The 23,612-nt window shown below is 42.3% G+C and overlaps 1 protein-coding gene across 3 annotated transcripts in view; it reads left to right on the top strand.

The window, feature by feature from the left end:
• Nucleotides 1-3,203: 3,203 nt before the first annotated feature.
• The window catches only part of Satb1 (SATB homeobox 1), a 102,428-nt gene continuing 82,019 nt past the window's right edge, over nt 3,204-23,612 (top strand). The window contains exon 1 of one of the 3 annotated variants that reach the window (XM_048355938.1): nt 3,204-3,385. The gene's annotated coding sequence lies outside the window, so the exon portion shown is untranslated. Of the gene's footprint in view, nt 3,386-6,623; nt 9,540-11,652; nt 11,672-23,612 lie in introns of those variants that run through there. The other 2 variants (XM_048355940.1, XM_048355939.1) reach the window with 2 other exon arrangements.

Genomic DNA, 23,612 nt, shown 5'->3' with positions numbered 1-23,612 from the left:
CCATTGAACTGTGGCCAATTACACTAAAGAACTAATTTTCTTCCTTTTTTTTTTTTTTGCCAGACCTGTGGCTTGACCTCTGAGATTTTTTTTTTTTCTTTTCTCAAGGCTAGCACTCCTTTTCTGTTTATGTGGTATGGAGGAATCAAACCCAGGGCTTCATAGATGCTAGGTAAGCACTATACCACTAAGCTACATTACTGGCCAGGAACTAATATTTTAATTTAGATTTAATGAGCCCTTACTGTGTACCAAGAAATAGGTTTACAGAAGTTTATCAAATTGTTACTTTGTGTACTGCATCCAGAATGCCATAATCCCTGTTCTAATTCTCTATACAAGGCTAGAGAGGGAAAAAAGAAAATTCACTTGGGGAGGGGGTATTTCATTATAAATGGTCGGTTGTGGGGTTTGAAGTCTGGGCTTGGGCACTGTCCCTAAGCTCTTCACCTCAAGACTAGCGCTCCACCACTTGAGCCACAGAGCCACTTCCAGTTTTCAGGTGGTTTAATTGGAGATATGCCTGGGCAGGCTTTGAGTCAGATCTCAGCCTCCTGAGTAGCTAGGATTATAGGCATGAGACACTGGCATCTGGCCAATACATATATAAAGGGGAGCTCAGCAAATAATTTGGGGAAGCAGATAAGTTTATAAGTAAGTATGTGATGGTGAAAAAGCAATTGTTTTGAGTTTCACATTTCTGTGAAGCTTGCATCAGGCTTCCCAAACTAGAGAATCAGCTGCGTGCTAGGAGATATTACTAATAGGCAGTAATTAAAGACTGCGACTATATTTTTCCCATTTCAAACCTGACTTCTTTCTCAGATGGAGACACTGGTTTTGACCAGGCAATTCAGCATTTCTGGTAAATCAAAGGAGGGGAATGTGATGTCTCCTGGGATCTGTGGGGACAGAAAGTAATCCAGGAAGGAAAACTTGGGTTTCACTTTGTTTTCCCCATTGCAATCATCGTTTATTTCCTTTCCCTTTCTCTTTTCAGAACTGTGAATCGAGGTGGGTACTTGTGTCTTAAAAAATAGGGGGGACTAGTTCAATAAAAGGACACTAATTCATACATGTTTTATATCTTTAGGTCTTTGGAATTGTTCTCTTGCTTAAAATGATAATCACAGAGAAAGAGGGGCAAATTCCAGTGAATTCAATCCCCATGGATAGAAATGTAGGAGGAAGACACCAGAAAGCAGCACGGAATGTACCAGATTTTCTCTATTATTTAGAAAAATCACACCAAAATACAGCACAGTTGTGTTTGTTACCAGAGCTTGAAATGTGAATCAACCACCGTGTAAAAGATAAAATAAGACTACTGCACGAATATCAGGATTTTCCCAGAGTGCTTTATTCACAAGCATCTGACAGAACAGGACCTAACAGAGCTTTGAAGGAAAAAAACAAAAACCTGAATTGTCAGCCCAGTCACTTTCCAGGAACTTCCACGCGAACAGTGCTCTGCGCTGGCAGGATGGAAATCTTCGCAATTTCTCTCCTGCTTTCTTACTTCTCCACCCCCCCCCCCCACCATACAATTATTTATGGAGCCTTAATGAGAGAGCAAGCCTAGTGCGAAAGGAACTCAAGAAAGTGCAGCTTCTAAAAATACACCTAAGCAGTTCTACTGTCTTTATTGTTACCAACTGACGTTTTGCAATTCATGCCATGAACCTAACAGCTCCACTCTTACAAAGAGAAAAAGTAAAAACTATGTTTTCTCTTTCTGCAACCCCTTTAACTTGGAGTAAACAGTAGTAATTTTCTGTTGTCATGCTCCATGCAAATTTCCCCAAGGAAACACCGCAAGAAACAAAAGACCTGTTAACTTCCTTCGCGCTGGGGGTGGTGGTGGCAGGGGGAGAAGGTTAAAGTTGAGATAGAGCTGAGTTACTCCCTTAGTCAAAGATCCTGAGGCTCGAGGAACCCCAAGTTTTAGAGGTCTTGGGAGGTTACTCATTTGAGAGGATGCCCTGGGGCTTTGGGTCTCAGGTTCAGGAAATCTGCACTTATCTCCTTTGCCCCAGCGATTTGGGGTGACACTGGACTTCAACAATAGGCTGCAAAGAAGTACGACTGCTGGCCTGAGGTTAAACAGATACAAAGTATACAGAGGGGCTGGGTGGCCATGAGGGGGTGTGCGAGAGGGGCCCCCTCATCTGCCTTCCGCCACGTGCTCCTCAGTTGGGGTGCGGAGATCCTGGAAAGGAGAGGGGTGGGGGCTGGGGGAAATAATCTCCACGGAACCTTAACTGGGGTTTGGGCCAAATGTCCCTAGAGGGGAGCGACACACCCCGCAAGACTCTCACCTGACTTCCTCCACCACTGGCAAACATACACATGTCTCCCGTTTTCTGCCACCCCCACATTAACCCAAGCCAAACAACGAACAAGAGGAAGCCGAGGGCGGCCAGAGCTGGGGTGCGCATGGCGGGGGGGGGGGTGGCCTAAGAGGTGAGGGACTAAGGGTGGCGGGCGTCGAGAACCGCGCAGCGTATCCCCAAAGGCGCACTCGCCAGCGCCCATACTTACCCTCGCCGCCGAGAGTCCGATCTTCGGCGCCAACCCCAGCGCGCGCCCCCTCGCCCGCCCCCCCCCACCCCCGTCCTCCGGGCCGCCGCCCCCAACCTTGAGCCCGGGAGCCCCGGAGCCCCGGAGCTGCGAGCGACAGCGGGGGCGGCGGCGGTGGCGCGGCTGGAGCTCGGCTCGGCTCCGGCTCCAGCGCGCCTGTGATCGCCGGCGGCCGCAGAGGCTTCGACCGCCAGGGGGAGAAGCCGGGGCGGGCGCTGGGGAGGCGGGCCGGGCCCCGGCCACCCCGCCGGCCAGCCCGCGCCCCTCTGCGCTGCGCACCGGCTCCGAAGCGGCGGCGGCGACGCGAGGTCCACGGCGCTGACCCCGCCGGCTGCCCGCGCGCCCGGCCCGAGGCGCCGCGGCTGGATGCGCGCTCCGGGCCGCTGCGGGCTTCCGCGGGGGGCGCCCCGGCGGCTACGGAGCCGCTCCAGACTGCAGGCGCGGCGGCCGCCCAGCCCAGAGCGGCGGATCCCGCCGGCCCCCTCCCCCTCCCGCCCCTCCCCCTCCCCCTTCCCCGTTAACATCTCCTCCCCCCCCCCCCCCCTTCCCTCGGCCCGGCGCGCTCGCTCGCTCGCTCCGCGCCTCGCTCTCCCCTTTAAACGCCCACTTCGGATGGGGAAAAAAGACAACTTGAAGTCAAGTTGCAATTAACTTCCGTGGCAGCCGCAGCTCGGCGGCGGCGGCAGGAGAGGCAGCGAGCCGCCGCCTCGGGAGTCCGACGCCGACGCACCCGTCCGCCCCGGAGCCGCGCCCGCTCTCCGGCCCGCACTCGACGGACTCCGCTGCCCCCAGCGCCCATGCCTGAGTGAGTCCTGCTCCTTCGCCTCCCCCTCTCCCCCGCTCCCCACGCGCTGTTAGCTCGGGTCCCGCTCGCTTTTTTCCGGAACCGATCCAAACTTCTCGGTAGCCCCCCCGCCTGGTGTGCCCGGGCTTGGGGGCGGCTCTGCGCCCCGGTGCGGGCGTTTGGCGGCGGGGGTCTCGCAAGCCCCTTCTCTCTCCAGGGGTCGGCTGATGGCGAGAGGGACGGCGGCGGGGACGGTGGGGGGGAACTGGAAGAGAACCATGTGTGCTCCCTCTGGGTGTGGACACTACACACCTGCCCGGCAGAGCCTGCCCGCACAAACTCCTTCAGGTCAGCGCTGTGGCCACTTTTAGACGAGAAAGATCGGGTGATAAGGCTCCAATGGGGGCGGCCTGGGGGGGGGGGGATAGAGGGGGAGCTGCTCCGTGCACCCTGGAGCTGGGCAGGCAGTGAGGGGACTCTGTGTGTGTGTGTGTGTGTGTGTGTGTGTGTGTGTGTGTGTGTGTGTGTGTGTGCCCCTCCAGACTGCGAACCGCTCAGCATCCTTGGCCAGCCTATTCCCCGCCGGCTCTGCTCCGTCCGGCGCGCCCGCCCGCGAGCGGCCAAGGAGAGGGGCCCGAGAAGTTTGTGGCAACTTCAGCATCCTGAGAGCCACTCGGGCGCCCAAGTTGGAGCTCGGAGTTCGCAAACTGAAGCACTGGGCATTTCCAGCCCTCGCCGGCTACAGCGATGCGGACCACCGAAGGGCTGATAGCTTGAGCGCGGGCTCTCTCCAAAGAGCCGGGCTGTAGGCAGGAGGAAGGGCTGCTCCCGGAGAAGGGGCTCCGCCGCACAGGTGCAGCTTCGGGGGCTACACCGCGTCTCCTCCGGCCGTGCAGCCCGGAGCGCAACGCCCTATGCTGGGTGCTTCTCCACCGTCGAAGGCGCCCGTGTGGGTTTGGAGAAAATACGCAGAGGGGAACTAAGTGGGCTGGTGGCAGGACCAGGGAGTGAGTGACGCGTGCATACCGAGGCAAAGGTGGGAGCTAGATCCTCCCGGGATGACTCCAGAAGATCCAGAAGGGAGAGCGAGCGGTGTAGAGCGAGCTCTGGTTGGAGGTTTGGGCTCTGTCCTCAACTAGGGCCAATTTTCATTTCTGAGTGTCAACCATAGGGTCATCTCCAAAGTGCCCTGGCTCGACAACTTTGACCTCCTCGCCCTTCTTGGGACAACTTTCTCAGCTGCATTCGGGATTTCCAGGCAAGTGTTTTAAGATTTGCACCCTACATGATTATAAAAGGAGGGACAGGGAGAGAGACGCCCAGCCCAAGTGCCCTAGAGAGAACCTTTCTGCCCTCGGTTGAATGGGGTTCCAGGTTCACATCTTAGGGAGCCTGCCTGAGGACCTGGCTTTCTCAAAGGGGACAGAGGAAGAGGACTTTGAACGCAGAGAATACATTTCTGAGCTTCGTGTCAGGTTTTGTCTTAAAACAGTCCCTGAAATGTAGTGTTTGTGCTATCGAGAGAGTAACTCGCCCGTGGAAACTTTAATAGAGATGTACACCTTATCCAAAGTGGATTTTTCTAGGAATTGTGAGATTTAGTCTACAGGGCAATGTAGAGGCGATAAACAAAAGCTCCCACTTTTTCAGTCTGAAGAAAGGCAAGGTTGAGGTTGTTTGCTCTGAAAACCATTCTGAATCTCTTTTGCGGCGCCAGTGCTGTGGTTTAGCAGGGTTCCTTTATTTCCATTGCATATTATTTTAGCAGAACAGTAGTACATTCATACACTGGCTGCTCCAGTCTGCTGGCAAACATTAGCATTCAAGCTTACATTTTTGACAAATGTGCAGACAGGAATAGCATGAATAGGCATCTTAAATATTAACAACCTAAGCATCTGTTGTGAAACAAATTTAATATATTTACTCTGTTTTTCTCACATTGTTAGAAAAGGTTATAATAAGTGCATAATTCCAACTTTAGTTAGCAGAAGTAACCGGCTGTATCTTTCACTACCTCTCCAAGTGTTTAACACAATCCTCAGACATAAATACTTTAATTAACTTGGTTAAGCACATTATTAAATACACTTTAGACTATACACATATATGGGAAAACATAGCAGTAAAATGCAGAGCAGGCGCCCTGTTTTGTGCACATTTTAAATGACTACGCATTTTGTAAATACACCAAATATGTTGATTCTCCATCTCTACTTGACACTTATTACTTCATATTTCTTCTAATGGAAAAAATGTTTTAAATGTGGAGTTGTTCAGTCAGATGTAATACATAATATGTAAACAGTAACTATAAAATACAAAGCATTGTTAAATTTGAATATGGCTACATCTAACAAGATTATGCAAGAGAAATAAAATCACTGCTCAATTTTGCATTCCTTTCTGAATAATGAATACAAATGATGAAAAAAAAAGATCAGGGATTTCCCTTCTAAAGTACCAGCTTCTTAAAATGTGTGTGTGTATGGGGGGGGGGGCTGAAGAAAAAAAAGATAAAGCAAACCTAAAGAAATTCCCAAAGTTTGAATAGTTATTTTCAGAATCAATGCATTCCTCACTTTCCCACAAGCTGAAATATGTAATAAATAATAGTTCTTTGTATGGAAAAGTATTCAAAAAGAATGTCTTTTGTTCAGCTGTTGTAATAAATTAATACATTCTTTGGTTGATAATCTACAAAAGTGGTTCTTTTGTCTTCCAGCATCTTAAATGAGAACAACAAAATGAATATTGGTTTATTTCTATAAAAAATAACTGTTGATAGCTTATATCAACCTGCGACTAGGATAGGTTTTGCTGAGTGACAGTTAAGGAGAACTACATTAAATTAGCAAGGATTGAACTATCTAGAAGAGAATCTCAGTTATTTATTTTTTTCAGGTGACAGGTTGTGGATTGTAAATTAGGCCTAAAAGGTCAGATGACAGGCACCTGTTCCTAATGATTGTAAAAATCTTTTGGTTACAAACACTATTAAGCTAAACACAACATAGACATACAGCAGGGACTCTATAAAACACTCTACTGGCTGTCATCTGCTTATAAATTTCCAGAAGGGCCATACACAGATATGCCCTTTATACAAATACAGCATTTCTTCTATTCATGTTGTCTTGGATGATTGCAACTAATATTATAGAAGTACTGGATTTAATGAAGTACTAAATGCATATGCCTAAATCTTCAGGTTATGTCTAGACATATTGTAGTTTAATGGAAAAAATGTTCTGTTGAGAACTTCTTTTTCCTTTTTAGTCTATTGATCAATTATCAGAAGTTAGTTTCTTGTTTTATACAGAAACCTCTCCAAATTGCCTTTTAGACATTGCAGATGAGTGAGTTCCCAATTTAAGTCATGCCACCAAATATTTTGCTTGATGGTCATCTAGAAGGGAAAATTAGTTGCTATAGATTGTCATAGCTTTGTGACATATATAAAACAGGAAGAAAACCATGCTTTACATGAAGATTGTGAGGAAAGAGATCCTCATCTGACTTTCAAACTTGCCACTTGTCTTAGGAACATCAGGGTTCTTTCTATTGGAATTAGGGAATGTGGCTTGGTTTCTATGAATTGTTTACCAGTGGCTGTTTCTGAAAGAAAAACAAACCTAAGATATAGAAAAAAAGAAGAAAAAGCTAGCACAAGGTTGCAAAATACTGAAGATGCCAGTTGCTTTTAACTAGCAAAAAGAGGGGGATTTTGAGTAAACTACATAGGTCAGGTGGTTGCATTCAGTTATTTAAACATGTTCTTTGTCTATTTTTTGTTTAAAATAGTTGATGCTTAGTATATGAAGTATTCAATTTCAGCATTTATGATCAGATTACAAAATAGTCATGACTCTTGCTTTTCAAATTGATTTGTTTCTCAAACTCCAAAACTCTGTGATGATTTTTACAAATTCGTTTACAGTTTCACAGAACCGAGTTAAGTTAATTAATAGATCAGGCACGAAAAAATGTCATCCACGGTAGGGTATGTTTTCTGGTAAAATGAAAGTTATATTTCAGCATGTTGAGCATCAGGCTAAAGTAATCTGTTCCTCGTGTGGAATGAACACTTCCTACTTTGAGCTAGCAGGCACCTACTGTTTATTTACGCTGCATTAAACTGACAGCTCAGCAATCAGAGGAAAAATATTACTTACCTTCCTGAAGTAAATACCAGTTTATAGGTTAGTGCATGTATTTATATTCCTGTCACCATTAAATAACGGCTCTGTCTCCATTTTAATATCTACCTATGCTACAATCCAGGGCTTCAGGTTCTTCCTGGTTGGGAGTTAGGGGGTCAAGAGGAATTTTTCTTAGCATTTCCCAGTGGCAAATTTTAAAGAAGAGTCATTTCATTTTCTCATCTCTGTCATATGAGACCAGTTGGGAGAAATGTTATGTACTTCATTTGGCATACCTCAACTATAACATCAACCCCCCCCCCCAAAAAAAAAGAATCTGCATGCCACTTAAAACAGACATCTGAAAGCAACCTGAGGACAAATGTGTTCAAGCACATTCAAGTATATGTTTGCTAAATTAGCTTTCTACAAAGTTCCAAATAGATTAAACTGTTTGATTCCTTAGATAATAACTGTGATAAAGTGTCTTCCTTTCCAAATCTTGGATGGAATGCTTCAGTTTTTCATGGAGCTCGGCAAGTAAGACTACAAAGTGGGGCTGGTTGGTTGGTTGATTGATTGATTGATTGATTGATTGACTCTCTTAGCTTGGTTCTGAAAATATTCTTCCTTTATTTGTCTTCTTACTAATGTGCTGTCCTTAAAACAAGGGAGATTGCTACTTAAAAAATAATACTCATTGTGCTAGCTGGTTAAATTCTTTTCTCTTTCAGATCCCCCTTGAAACATTAAAACCCCTTTAAAGTTGAGTTCCAAAACTCATGATTAATGAGAAAATGCTTGTTTTTGCTTAAATGATCCAAGATGTGTTCACACTCATTGTCTATACACTGTTGTCAATCTTTAATCACATATCCCGCTGGCGTCTGAACAGAATATGGTCTTAATACAGCAAGCATATAAATCAAATCCGTTACACCAGGGTCTTCTCCCTCACTATACCAAGAAAAAAGTGTCTACTATAGTAATGCATGTATTGCTGTGAACTGCTATTCTCAATGGTAAGTCTATTTAAACTTGATGTCTTTATAGAGTGTGATCAACACATCAACACACATTATTTTGTACTTTTGATTTTGTGCCAATGGTACCTTTTGCTGTTTATTTTTTAAAATTCTTTTTTAAGATCAGATATTTCATTTCAGAGTAAATAGATACAGATTGTGTGTATATATATATATTCAGGGTGAGATTTAGTAGTGTAGCATTTCTCTAGCATATTGGCCTATTTTTATTCTTACAAGTTAGTCTGCATTACTTCCATAGTTGTGTCTGAAGGTTCGTAATAGAAATTCTAATCACCTCTTTCAATGGACTTTCAAGGATGCCAGTTAATTCAGTTAAATACAGTGATCTTGTTTAGTTAGTAGAGATGAAAATTAGTTAACTGGCCCTAGGATTTATATCCCTAATTTCTGCTGAAATTTATTCGGTCCAGATATTTGACATTTGGTAGGGAAGTATCTTGAAATAATTTAAAAAAAAAAGAGTTGGTTCAGTTTCCATTGGGGGAAAGATCTTGCTGAATAAGACTCTTAAAGGTGCAATATTTCATTATGCTCATTCCTCATTTTAGAGCCTGCTTACTGTTGCATGCATTGTTGAGAACCAAGGGGTTGCAGGTTCCCTAAATAAGGCTCAATTCTTACAGAAGAGCAGAGGTCAGGCTGCCTCTGGCTGTGCCTTTACTAGAATGTCTTTGGCCCCCTTCTCTGCTCCTCCCCCCACCCCCCCGCCCCAAGGTGTGCAGGAAGTAGAGGGCGTTGTACCCAGTAAAGTGGGTGGACTCTACCCAGAGCTATGACCTGATTTGTGACGCACCCTCAGAACTGCAGAAATGGTCCAGCTGCTTCACAGGCAACTGGTAACCACCTCAGTTGGGGATGCTCCTGCCTCGCTAGCAGTGCCTTGCTAGTGAGAACTTCATCATTGACACCTCAGCAAAGACCCTTTTTTTGGACCTCTCCTCTAGGGCTAGATTGGGAGAACAGCTTCTCTCTCCTATTTAGAGGGTAAGTGTCAGAAAGTTCCTGTAGTCAGTTCCATATGGAACTACAGCCACAGTGAGAAGCAGTCAATCAGTGCTGTGTTAGGATGTTGCTTTTTCTTAGCTCTAGATGATTTGAGACTAGACACCAGGAAAAATGTCAGTGGTCATTGCTTTTAGGGTGTGAGACATGGTGAAAAGTCTCTCTCCTAGGGGAAATTCTTAGTCTTTATTTCCTTGAGATGTTTAGAGAAAAGGTAGTCTGTGTGATGGGGGATTCTTTTAGACATTTTCCTGGAAGCCAGTTATTGTAGTAGAGTTGATTGCTAGAGATTCCACTATGGTCTTACACAATGGTTTCTGATATGCCATTAAGAGCGTGTAAAGGATAATCTGGCCCTTTAATGTTTGTAATATTAAGGACTTTTAAGGTAAAAGATTTTATGTTATAAATATTTTATCATTATAATAATTATAAGTACAACTGATCTTATTGTATGCAGATATCTTTTGAAATGGAGGAAGCCTTAAATATAGCATACTCATAATTAGCTCTTTGATGTTGAATGCTATTGAGCTTTTCTGTTCCAGTGAGCCAGATACTGGAAATTATTGGAGATTAACCACAGAGTTATGTGGTTCTTGGTATATAGCAAGCCTTCTTTCCCTCCAGGAGATATTTTTATCAATGAATAAAGTACTAACTCAAAATGCTTATGATTTTAAACCTTAAAAGAATTTATAGAATTGATTAAAAATGATCTGTTTCCCATTGTACTTTTCAAACTGAAATGATACATGCCCGGTTTAATGGTAGACAGTTTCCAGACTGTGGGAGGAAACTCCCATATTTTAATAACCATGCTTTAAACATTTTCTTAGAGGTGGGCTCATTTTGGGGTGGCTTAAGAGGACTAAAACACAATTTAGCACATTATCTTAAAAGTTTAAAAAATGACAGCCTTAGTTTGTATGGAGTCATTGTATTTTAATAATACTGTATGCTTATTAGTGTTATTAGAGCAGTAGACAGTTAATTACAGCCTTTTCTGAGACATGTTAACTATATATTAACAATCATGTTTAAAAAGAAAAAGAATGATGTGTACTCCTACATACAAGCTGCTGCTTGCTAGACTTAAAAAAAAGTCTTTTAGAATGTATGGAGTCAGATTTTTTTGGTCCAGAATCATCAAAGGTTTTCACTAAAGTAACTTAATTTAAAAACTTTTCTGAGTTATAAAATTGTCTTTTTTTTCCCTTTCTTTTTAATTAGTATTGGCTTGATGGCTTTTGTTAGTGATAGGAGAAACTGTTGCCTTTTCTATGCTGTTTCCCACATATTATTTTTTTGATGACTTTGGCCAACATAAACCATACAGAGCTTATTGAGTTATTTAGTCCTTTTAAATACATACATATATATGTGCATATATTATTGAATCGCTTTAAGTCATTATTTCTTTAGTCAAATGATACTTCTTACAATTCTTTATAACCCAATTTTAAAAATACATTTGAAAAGCTGATTGCGGTGGCATTTCTAAGGTTATTTCATTAGCCAGACCTCAAGCGTTGGTTTTGACAGCGGCTTCTGTCATTACAAAACAATGGCAGACTCAAACTACAGGGGTTTTAGGCTTAGATAGTTCTGGCAAATGTGTTAAGCATTTGAATTCTCTTGATTCGTTTGAATGTGTAGAGCTTGTGAGTTCTAATACAGCACTTTAAAACACACTAGCATCTCACCTTGTCAGGTCTGTGGGTACTGTTGTTAATTTATTCCTACAAGGTACTAAACTGCAAAAAAAAGGATTAAGTGTAAGGTATGCATCTGTGCTATAATACAAGAGAAGAAACTTGACCATTAGCAGTCTGTGCCTTGTGTATAGTGAACCATCTTTAGAGGACTAGATTAATAATAGATTAAATATTGGCTATGGTTTGTTCTGAGAAAAAAATTGCTGGGGAAAACAACTTTTTTCTCTCTTTTTTCCTGTTTTTACTGGGGTTATATGAGAATTTAATCTACTCATGCCCCAGTTTTCTAGATAATTGGAGACTTTTTGTTTTTAAGTATGTGCACTGTCATTTTTTTTTTTTTTTGACAGTAGCACCAGGTTGTTTTGTCCTCATCATCTGACCTTCAGGATCAGAGTAAGTATCTCTGTTCAGATTCCTGGTCCTTTGGTGTCTGGTTGTGGAGATAAACTATATCAGAGTCAACCCAGCTCATCCTGACTTCCTTGAAGTTGGGTCACCATTAGTGGTCTTTCTGATATTCCAGAATCAAAAATACTATCGTGGATTGACTTCTTCCTGTTCTTTCCTATAATAATGATTTTTTTCAGGATTTTATTGAATAAATATCAGCTATGATTATTACCTAAAAAAAACTTTTCCATTTTACTGTAGCTTTGTCTATTGTTTAGAAAATCTCATAAGATTCAGGATGTTTATATTAATGAAGTTTTCTGTATTCCTAAAAACCAATACTAGTCTTGCAATAGGACCATGTTAGCTGCATCTAAAACATTCTGAGAAGTTCTGGCTATTCTCTGAAAGTGGTCTCTACCAAAGACACTTCCTTTTAACATTTATTTCCTTTTTAAAACATGTGGGACTATTTGCATAGCATTCCTATTACGTCACACAAAGGAAAGTATTCTGTAGCTGGTGCAATGCTGTGTGACATAGTCCATGATCATGCACATTCTGTCTCTTTAAAAACAGTCTCCTCTATTTGCCCTATTAATTGTTGATATGTTGCCATCCACGAGACAAAAATTAGAGCTGTAATTAAATAATCATGTGATGCTCCTTAGTGCCAGTGAGAGCAAACTCATTTTTCCAGGCCCTGATGGTCACTGATTATTGTATTACCACTGGCTTGCTTTATTTGTTTATTTTTAATGGTTCTCTATCTGAGGCTTACCTAACTACTGTCCTTTTCAAAATTACAGAAAGTAGCAGACATTCAGTCAGTTAATTGGCTAGAGGTCCTCAGGGATGTAAGGTAGACGTACCTTTTTTGCTGTTGGTCACCTGGTAGGTTCTTTGGGGAGGCTGCATCAGTGGTATGGTCGCCTGCCATTTAATTTACACTGGTGTTTTGGCTGGGATGGAGGCATATGGGGAATGCCAGGAGAATTACAAAAGGAGCCGGGTATTAAAATTCAGAAATGATTAAAATTGAAATAAAAGGATGCTGCTTCTTTGCCAGTGCTCTGGCAGTCATAATGACACATAGAGATTAGTTCCCACCTTCATATTTTCCTTCTTTCTCATTTCCTCTTGTTTATTGTTGACACATTTTCCTTATGTCTGTCTCTCTCTTTTCTCTCTTTCTGCACCATTGTGACTCTACCCATCTCCCTCTCTTTCCTTGAGCATGGAGAAGCCTACTTAACCTTATTATAACAATAACAGAATAAGTTATTAATATTTAATATGCACATGATTAAAATTTCTCTCCCTTAAACATAGGTCAGCTATATTATTATTAACCAGCATGTAATTTTTCATTTAAAATATTCTCAGCTCTGCCTTGCTGTTTCTGAAATATAGTCTATTTTAGTAGTGATTTAATACATAATGTTTAGAAAACTGTGGTCGGCTAGTGAGAAAAGAACTTACCAGTCATGGATAATCAATTATGCATGAATTCAAATGTAACAGATGGAATCTGGTGAGTTAAAGTTTCTCTCTGCTTTTGTGGTTTTTTTTTTCTGTTTGTTTGTTTGACACCTGTCTCTTATATATAGATAAACATCTAGTGTAGCATGTGAGAAATTTCCTTGTATCTTCACTTTCTCATTAAAGCAATCTTCTTTTTTTCCCTTCAATTAAATGTAAAGGCAAAGAAATGTAAAACTTCTTCTTAAAGATTGTGATATTCTGTCCCGTCATTTTGTAGATATGGAATCTGATCATGCTGAATGAACATAGGGTCTCTTAGCTAGATACTAGAGTTGGAAGCAAGACCCAAAACCTTCTGTTCTTTCTCAACATTTTCTCTACTACTTTTCCCACTATTTTATTTTTCCTTTTTTGCCCCTCTTTTTGTAAGAGTTGCTTAAAAATTGAAGTATTAACTGTGGGTTTTAAAGGTAGGTTTCTGGGTAGCCTAGTTTTAAATTGTGGTATACTCTCTTATATGACATGCAGAAAGTATCTGTGTACATATATCATTTGATGTGCACATACATATACATGTACACATTTTAATTCTTGGATGTTGGCCAAACAGTTGGATTTCTGTAAACTATTAAAAATGCCACAAGATTTGATTTTATATCCTTAGTATGGCAGATGCCAGTCTCAAAGATGCACTTATATTTTGCTTGAAGCTTTTGTAAATTTGTAGTGATAAATTCCCTTTGTGCAAAGAGAACTAAAAACTTGTTTTTGAGGGCCTGAGAACCCCCAAGGAGAGATAAGAAGTTTCATTTTCATTAAATTGAACGTCAGTATGCAGTGCTTCTTCAGTTGTAGAAGTAATAGAAAGACAGTGGGTACTGGCCATTTTTAAAGCAGTACAGTCTCTAAACAGTCACAGGCTGGTCCTATCAACATTTTTCATAAGTATACTGCTGTTTCTCTCCCACATATGTGGTGTGTGTGTGTGTGTGTGTGTGTGTGTGTGTCTGCTTGTGTATGCGTATGAATATACTTGAAAAAGTCTCTACAAAATAAATAAAAATAAGTGATTAAAAATAGCCTCAAGGCTCCCTATTTCTTCTTTTTTATGTTTTAGCATTATTTATAAAGTTTTTTGCTCGCTATCAGTTGGAAATTTGGATGCATGTTTATAGTCTACGTTATTTGTGAATTAAATTTCACAATAAACACTAATAAAGAGGTAATAAGATAGGTAATAGGTATGCTTTAGCTATAGTGTGAAGCTGTCTTTTAAATATTTTAATGCTTGCATATGTAAGACATACACTTTTATTTTCTCTATGTATCAATATTCTTAGTTGTGCATATCAGAAAAATACATATATATGGGTGTGGATTTCAATAAAATATGCTTTATAAATGAGTTTCCAATTAATTTAAAACTATCGTGAGTGTAAAAGTTGCTGATATAAATTCAGTAGTATATATAAATTCAGTAGTATAAATTCAGTAATATAAATTCACCTTTTGATGAGAAACACAGAAGACAAGACAGAATATCTTAAGAAAAGGTGGTATTTCTAATGGTTTTATATGCAGTAAATAATCCTTATCACTCTCATTAAAAGTCACTGACAAAATTAATTTGAAAGCCTTTACATTCTTTTCCTTTTGTTTAAAAATAGGATTTAAAATAATTAATTTACCAGTTCTTATCTGGATTAAATTTACGCAGTTTTTGTAAGTGCAAATGTGCTTGTATGTACTGCTTACTAGAAAAAGTGTGTAAGTCATGAGTGGATTTAATTTTTACCCATGAACTACATCTCAAAAGAATTTCAGGATTTCTTACCTTCCCTCTTATTTGCTTTGCCTATGGGTCCTTCTCCTCTTTTGCAAAGATACAGTATTGAATAAAACCTTAAAAGACAAGGATCTTTCTGCAATGGAGGACCCTCAAATTTGGGTGAGATCCTGGTGTCTAATTACAAGTCTATGTTAATTATCCTTGGGTCAGGCATTCATCATACAAATTAATTATCTTGCATAGAAAGGAAAGTGGCTCCTAGCAGTGGAAAGTTGAGGTGGGGTGGGGTTCAGGGTTTGTAGCTCATTGTTTTTCTGAAGCTAAGCATGATATTTTAATGATAATGTATTTCCCACAAGCTGAAGATAGTTGAGAGAGTATTTTGCCTACCCATTTTACTTTAAGATTTTTTTTATTGCAATAAAAGATATATAACATGACATTCCATTTTATGATGTTTGAGTGTACATTTCAATGACATTAATGACATTGACACTGGTGTAACTACCACCAGTCTGTTTCTAAATCTTTTCCATTAGCTCAGATAGAATATGTTTTATTTTGAATTAAACTTCCTTTTTGCTTTGACAAATTCCCAGCGTTATGGTAGCATTTTATCTTTGACAGTTGTGAAGTAGTCTTAGGTGCTGGCTTTCCTTTCTAATGGACAGTACCTTGCTTAGTGTCTAGTGGCAATGGACATGGCAGTACAGTATCAGATATTCCCTTTAGCTGATGCTCCCACTAAATGATCTAGACTAGGACTCAGGCCCTGGTAACTTCCAATTCTTTCTCCCTACAATCAACATAGGGAAGATTAGCAATAATAGTCACATCTCGTAAGGACCTTTGATTGATTTGCTTCGGCTAACTATTAGGGGAGGGTTGCTGATTGGCTTCATTGGAAGTAAAATCACGAGCTTCCTGTGAGTTCAGAGTCGGGCAGGGTCTGGGGTACCTTGCAATTGGCTTCATGGCTGCTATGCATACTCCTCAAGTGCAGTGACTTACTGTAGAAATGGATTCAAACCATTTTCAGCTGTTCAGAGAGACGCACATTCAATACTGAATCTTTTTTGTTGTTGGGGTGGTTCAACTATGTTGCAAGAAGAATTTGAGGAAACTCATGCGGATGGTTCTGGCTCCAGTAAGTAATAGGCTGGTTTTAGAACTGTACTTCCATGTGTAATTTTGTGGTTAGTTGCTTATGTCTGTGATGATAAATCACATACCTGCACAGGATTTCTGGCACCCTGGTAAATCTCAAGCAACTGCCCAAATGCTAATTTATCATGGTTCCCCAAACAGCCTCTGTTCACCCAATCAATGATCTAATAGCTTGCTTTCCACAACCTCCCCCCTTTTTAAACCTTTGTTTGTTTGAAACGAGTGACCTTCTTGCATGTATACTTTATAAATTTTGACTTACTACTTGGTCTTAGACAGGCTTATCTTTGCTCTGTGCCCCCAGGACTGAGTGAAAAAACTTTACCTCAGAGTATCCAAGCAGGCATATTTGATGTTCCTATTCTCCAGTAGATACTATAGTTGTCTGTATCTCAGAATCATGTTGAGAGCTTTAAATCTCTGAAGGCTAAGGCTCTTTCCCTTATCCATTCTGATTGGCTTGTAAGTGGGGTGCAGTCTGGAAGTCCTATTTATGATCCCAGCACCTGGCTTCACTTCCTAAGATTGTTAAGCAGTATTCTTAGCACTGGCTCTTAAGAACAGTTCAGGAATTTCTTCACTGTAGTGGCAAGCACAGTGAGAGAGACTCCAGGAATCTATACATCCCCAACCTCAAGATGCAAATTCAGACATATAAATATGAAATGCCACATGGCAAGCAGCACCTACACTGTGATAGAAAGTTGAAGGAAGACCACAATAGAGGATCAGGCTTTGCACAAAAAGGCAAAAGCAAGCTGCCTATTAAAAGAGACAGCAGAAACGATATCCCCAAGGGAGGAAAAGCAGCAAAGACATTCCCCTCCCAGAGACATGCAACAAAATGAGGCATCCTGACACTTAAGTATTTTGGGTGGAATCAGTGGCAATTGCAGACATCTTTTCTGCTGAGTGCAATGGCTGAAGTCCTATGAAATCCCAGCTATGCCAATGGCTGAGATTGGGTGGATGGCAGTTCAAGGCCAGCCTAAACAAAAATCCACAAGATCCCATCTTGATAGAAAAGGTTCTTCATGGTGGTACATGGACTGTTATCCAAGCTATGTTACTCAAGCATAAATGGGAGGATCACAGTGCACTGCACATTGTCCTTTGTAAAAAGTTAGACCCTAACCAGAGCAAGAAAGGCTCCAGCTCTAAGTTCAAACTCCAGCATTGAAAAAAAAATCATTGATGCTTACTAATCTTGAATATGGCTAGGTATAAGTACAACTTTTCATAAAATTATTACTATTGTGCCTTGTCAAAGACATGATTCATACCAACATCCAGGGAAAGAAAGGTTGCTTTTGAATTTTTGTTTGGTCACTTTTTTTTTTGTAATAAAAGAAGTACTGTTTCTGAGTAAAAGGCCCAAATATCTTGTCAGTTTCTAGAAGACAGCTATGTGGCTGTTCCTTTCCAGATCTCTCAAAAGAAGAATAAACATGGCCTTGGCTTTTTCTGCTATTAAAATCATACCATAAATTATCATTGAATATTTACATTTACCCTAATGTAATTAGGAAACAACTTTGACCCCTATCAATCTGTCTATAACCAAAATTCATCTTATTTGGGGAAGAGAAACAAAAGCAAAAACCTATGCCTTCGTTTTAAGATTCATTAACACTCTCCTTTTATCTCTCCTGCAATATTTTCAGTCTTTTGTCTTTATTTTCTGCAGCACTAAAGTATTTGTGTGGCATTTGGATGCCCTTCTACTTGAGCTGTTACCTACAATGAAAACCTCAAAAGAACCATTTCTAAGAGCAGCTATGCTTGCTTAATATAAGAGCAGAGGTAAGGGTGGGAATAACTGTTAACTGCGCTGAGAATTTTTTTGTGTGCCAGTCCTGGGGCTTGAACTCAGGGCTTGGGCACTGTCTCTGAGCTTCTTTTGCTCAAGGCTAGCACTCGACCACTTGAGCCATAGCACCATTTCCACCTGTTTCTGTTTATATGGTACTGAGGAATTGAACCCAGGGCTTCATGCATGCTAGGCAAGCACTCTGCCACTAATCCACATTCCCAGCCCACCTATGAGATTTTTTAAATGCTCAAGGCAAGGGGCATTTGGGGAAAAAATGCATATTATCATGCATGTATTATGGAACTGACCCTTCAGGTACAGGCATGCCTAGAAATTGTCTTAAATTAGTGTTCAGCAGTTCACAAGTCTAATTTCTTGCAACTTCTTAGCTCTATATGCTAATTCAAAAGTGAGAAATGATCTTGATTCAGACATAGTTAGGATGTCTGAAACCATTCAGCACTTCTAGATCCTGAACTGGCCTTTTATCATCTAGGAGCTTGCTAATAAGTAAATGCTGTCCAATAGAACTTTTTGCACTGAGGACTTTTTGCACTGAGGAAATTCTCCCTAATTACACTCTCTATTGTGATAGCAACTGGCCACATGGGGCTATTGAGCACTTGAAAGATGACAAAAAACAAGTGCATACATTTTGTATGTTTTTAATTAATTTAAACTTAAATGATAAAACTACCTTTTTATTTTTCCTCTACACTTTCACAACCTCTGAAAGTATTGGAATGCAACTAGTAATGAAAAGTGGCTGCTAGTGATATTGGGCCTCTGCTCTTATATAGTCACTCGTTATGTAAACATTATACAGCTATTTCATTAAGTTCCTGATATTGTTGCAGTGTGCATACAACGTGCACTCATAGAGCCTGTAGTCTAGTAAGGAAGATATTTGGTAAACTAATAATTATTCAAACTCTGAATTGACTAAGACTGTGATGACTTCCAAAAGAGAAAATACGATATGCTGTAGAGAATATGTATCATGAAGCTTTAGTCAGAGTTTAGTTAAGAGAAAAGCATGAGGCAGCTTTCTCAAATTACCCCAAGTTCAAGGCTGGTTCAGGGTGATTGCAAGGATCCACAGCTCTCATAGTAAACTCCTTGCAGGTGTCATGCCATGACCTCTAAAGAGGTTTGTCTGATGAAGCTACATGCACAGACATACTGCAGACCTATGAACTTGAGCACTAGTGAAGATGTCGGTCATAGATAATGTGTGATCAGAGTGTGCAAATGTTTACCGGATGTCGAATTTCCTCTCCAGTGTATGTTTTGACAAGGTTGTTTGGGCTGTAGCCCCAGTGTTTCCTCCCTGGTCTTACAAATTGGTATTTGGTCCATTCAAGAAATGATGTGGAAATTAGTCCTGACATCCCAGACAGACAAAGCAAGACACACAACAGCAAAACATATGGCTTGAGTAGGCATCCATATATGGCCAACACAGACCATATTCCCAGAGACGCATACACAGAAAACACCACCTGCAGCTAATGCCAAAAAACAAAGAGTTGATATGACAAAAAGAGCAATGTGTTACATAAATCGTTCTGCTTTAGGAGTATAGAGAAATAGCCAACTCTATTTGAATCAAAAAAAGATGTCCTTAGAAAATGCTATGGTGGTAAGTATCACTTTACTAACACAGTCACTGGCGGAGTTGCTATATCCTAAAAGCATTCAGATTCTAAATGCTTTCTCTGTTTATTACAAATATATGTGCCATTCAGAACTCTGAATGTGTTTTAATGCTTTCAGATATCTGCCTGCATATTTATCTTAATATGTTGCCATTTGAAACATGCAGTAGTCCTCTGATTAAGTTTTTTTAATAGTGTATATCTGCTACGATATTTTATCTTTCTTCCTTCATATTTCCAGTATGCAGTGTCTCCATGAGAGACAAAAATAGATGCATTTCTATGAACTGTATGTCCACATGTTAAATAGTTCATGTATCTGAGTTGTAATATTTCATGCTCCTTCAAGTTTTCTATTTTGATAGCAAGAGTTACAAATTTTATTTTGTTTTAATTTAAAAAATATTTTCATCTTCATTATTAACTAGAAGATAACTGTATAAAATCAGTTGATATTTTTGCCTCACCTCTCCATAAGATTACACTCACATATACAAAGTGGTCCCAATTATTATTTTTTCTTCTTCTTTATTTTGATCTGGCTCTACACTGGCCAGTATTCAGTGGATATAATGAATACCCTAATTAAGTTCACTGATGTAGCCTACTACTAGGATATAAACCAGTATGCCATTTTACCTATATCATTTTTAATCATATAGTTCTGGAATAAAGAATGTGCTTTAGGAAAAATTAATGCATACATGTAATTGATAGAGTAATGATTGTACTATATTGTTGCTATTTATAATAAAGTCATTATTAGATGCCTTTATGCTCATTATGTTTATCACTTTTCAAGGCAATCCTTATTACACACTTTTATGGTTTATGTTTATGAATAGGTTTGTGATTTTTTGGATAAAAGACATAAAGACTATTAATTCCCATGTTACATTAGCATTGATCATGTCATTAGTAGACTTAGGCAATCAGGAGGCATTTTGTCTGATTTATTTGTGTAAAATGATTGGATAAACATTGACGACATTTCATGCCAATGTGTCTTTAAGACGGATATTTTCAGTAACCCTTTTTTAAGTGTTCTTTTCTCTTAACCTTTTTTTTTTTCAAACATTCAATTTGAGGTGAAGTTGTATGGGTAAATGACATTCCTTTGGAGTCCAACATACTTTTTAAAATGAAATTTTATCTTTCTTGCCAGCGCAAGGGTCTTGAACTCAGGGACTCTGGCTCTTGCTTGGCCTTTACTCCTCAAGAATGAGGCTCTACCACTTGAGCCAAACCTCGACTTCCTAATTTTTGTTTTAAAAATCTAGTGGTATTGTTTTTAAACTTGTTGGGCATGATCCTACGATACATTGTCCTTAATGAAAACAAGTCAGCTTTCAGTGAAATGTGTTAATAAGCATTGCAAATTGAAGCAACTACTGAAATACCCATGTTGGAAATATAATTTTAACCTATAATATTGAACAACATCATTGTCATTATATAGTTTTTTTTCTACTGTGTATCAGAACTCTTTTAAAATAAGGTTAACCTCCATCCATAGTACCAATTCCCACAAATTTTTCCAATTTCCACATTTTTGTATTTCCTTATTCAAATTTCTTTAAGGTAGCCTCTCCCTACATTTCAGCTTTTAAAAATGAAGCAGGCGATGGAGTAAAGATTGCATTTAATTATTTTTCTTGTTGGCGATGCTGTGGTTTATGTGGATCACATCTTTCATCTTTTGCTTAAGGCTTTGCCAATATTCAAGTTTTCTTTCCTAAGTTTTCTATTTTGTGGGTGAAACTGGGTGATGGTGACATGATTTATTTTCATTGTTTCTCCTAAACTTATCCCCCCCCCCCCACACTTTGCAGGCCATTATTTCCTACACTTGATTTTCTACCTCATCTTTTGCTTTTCTTAGATTTCTGTGTGCTGAAGAGTGAGTGCATTGGTAGCTTTAAAGAACTCAATTTGCATATTTCTCTCTTATCTCAGTACTTGCGCTAACTTGTTGCTTTTTAAAATGTGCAACAAAATGTTTTATCTAATTTTTCTTTTTCCTACCAGCGAGTTCACTAAACAAGAATTCTGATAACATTATTGTTTGATTTGCTGCCTTAAGGTGCTCAAATGATGGTACTAAACCCTAAGTAATGAATGATGCATTTCTATTTCTGATCAGATGTACTATCCTTTATTTGTACGTGGGCTGTTTTAATAGATTATCTAACTATGATCACTCTTAGGCGATAATGAACATTGATCTAATAGGGAACTTTGCAGCAAAAGTATTTACTGGTAGTGGATATAAATGCGTCTACCTATGTTTTGTGTCGTGTCTTCTGCCGGACACATTATTTTAAGAAGGATGATATCTTTTTCTTCACAGTAGTATCATGTCAGGCCTTTCCCAAGTGACCCAAATCTGTTTCACTTGACCAGGACAGGCGCCTAGTTCTTCCTTTAGAGTGTTCCATAGTTCTGACTGACACAGAGCTCTTCCTCCGTCTTGGCTATGGTGACTCAGTAGTTTGGAGACCCTCTTTCCTGGGGGATGGGGGGAGTATTTGGGAGATCCTTGCTAGGCTCCCAGCCTTGACTGCTCTGCCAATGTTTCCACGCCCCCCGCGCTCCCCACGATAGCTCTACCGGCGCTGGCGCCTGGTGGCCAGGGCCCACTTGCAGAAGTCTCCCCACCTCCGCCCTCAGCGCCGGTCACCTGCGCGCCCAGGCTCCGGTCGCCCCCCTCCCCAGGGCCCTGGCGCCCCTCTACCGTCACCCTCTCTCCCGCACCCGCCCCTCGGGTGCCCCCCGGCCCGGGCTCCCGGCGTATTCCCTTCTGTGGCTTTTGTGGCTTGTGGGTAGCTGGTTAGTTTTCCCCCTTGGCCCTCACCCCCTCCTCCCCCGCACTTTCGTTTCCCCGCCCGCCCCTCCGTGCCAGCCCTGCCCCTCCTCCCGCCCGGCTCCCACCCGCACACCTGCCCTCGCCGCCCGCCCGCGCGCGGCGCGCTGCCCTCCCTCCCTCCCTCCCCGGTCCCTCCCCGCCCGCCCGCCCGCCCGGCGACCGCTGCCTGGGAAGCCCCGCGCCCCCGCCCCTCTTGCTCTCCCCGGCGCGCCCGGCGGCGGCCAGCGCGCACCCCGCGCAGCGCCCTGTTATTCTGGGTATTGTGTGTAATAAATGTCGGGCCGCCTCACTCTAATCAAGCTCATTACAAATTCTTGCGCGCCCGGGGCCGGAAGCCGCACTCCCCCCCACCCCACTCATTCACTACTTACTTGTCTCCCCGGCGTTCGCCCCCCCCCCCCGCCCCTCCCCGATCCCGGCCCTCCAGCCCGGGTTTTAATCCCCAACCCTTCGCGCCCGCCCCGCGCACCCTGCATCCCCCCCCCCCACCCCCCGCAGCCCTCCTCCTCCGCGGCGCACCCCCTCCCCTCCCCCCCCTCCCGCCGCCGCCGCCGCCACCACTTTCCCGCTCGCTCCCGCGCCCCGCGCCCCGCGCCCCGGACGCTGCGGAGCAGCCGGCCCCGCTGGGGAAGGCTCCGGGCGGCGGCGGCGGCGGGCGGCCGGGCGGAGGCTGCGCGCGCGGGGCTGGGGCTGCGAGCGGGGTGATTCTGTATTAAAATGAGGAGGAGGAAGAAGAGGCAGCCACAGCGGCGGCGGCGGCGGCAGCGGGAGCAGCGGCGGCGAGGAGGGCGGCAGCCCGGGCGGACGCGCGGAGCCGAGCGGGGCCCGGCGGCGGCGGCACCGGCACCGGCACCGGCAGCGGCGGCGACAGCGGCCGGGATGAGTCAACTCGTGATTTAATGGGGGCAGAGACGGCAGCGAGGGGGAGAGCGAGCGAGCGAGGCAGAGAGACGAGAGAGAGAGAGAGAGAGAGGGGAGCAGCCCCGTCCGGGGACTCGCGCACACACGCACGCACACACAAACACGCGCGCACACCTCTCCCAGTGCCACCCAGCAACCACCGGCCTCGTCACCACCACTGCCGAGGCCGCGGCCGCCCTCTGTCTAGCCTGCCAGGGGACTGAACCTTAAAGCCAGGGCGACTCCAGAGGACGCCTCCCGCCCCC

This window comes from Perognathus longimembris, chromosome 10, assembly GCF_023159225.1.
Source record: "Perognathus longimembris pacificus isolate PPM17 chromosome 10, ASM2315922v1, whole genome shotgun sequence".
In the NCBI taxonomy this organism is placed as follows: Eukaryota; Metazoa; Chordata; class Mammalia; order Rodentia; family Heteromyidae; genus Perognathus; species Perognathus longimembris.
This window is presented reverse-complemented; position numbering and strand designations above follow the sequence as displayed.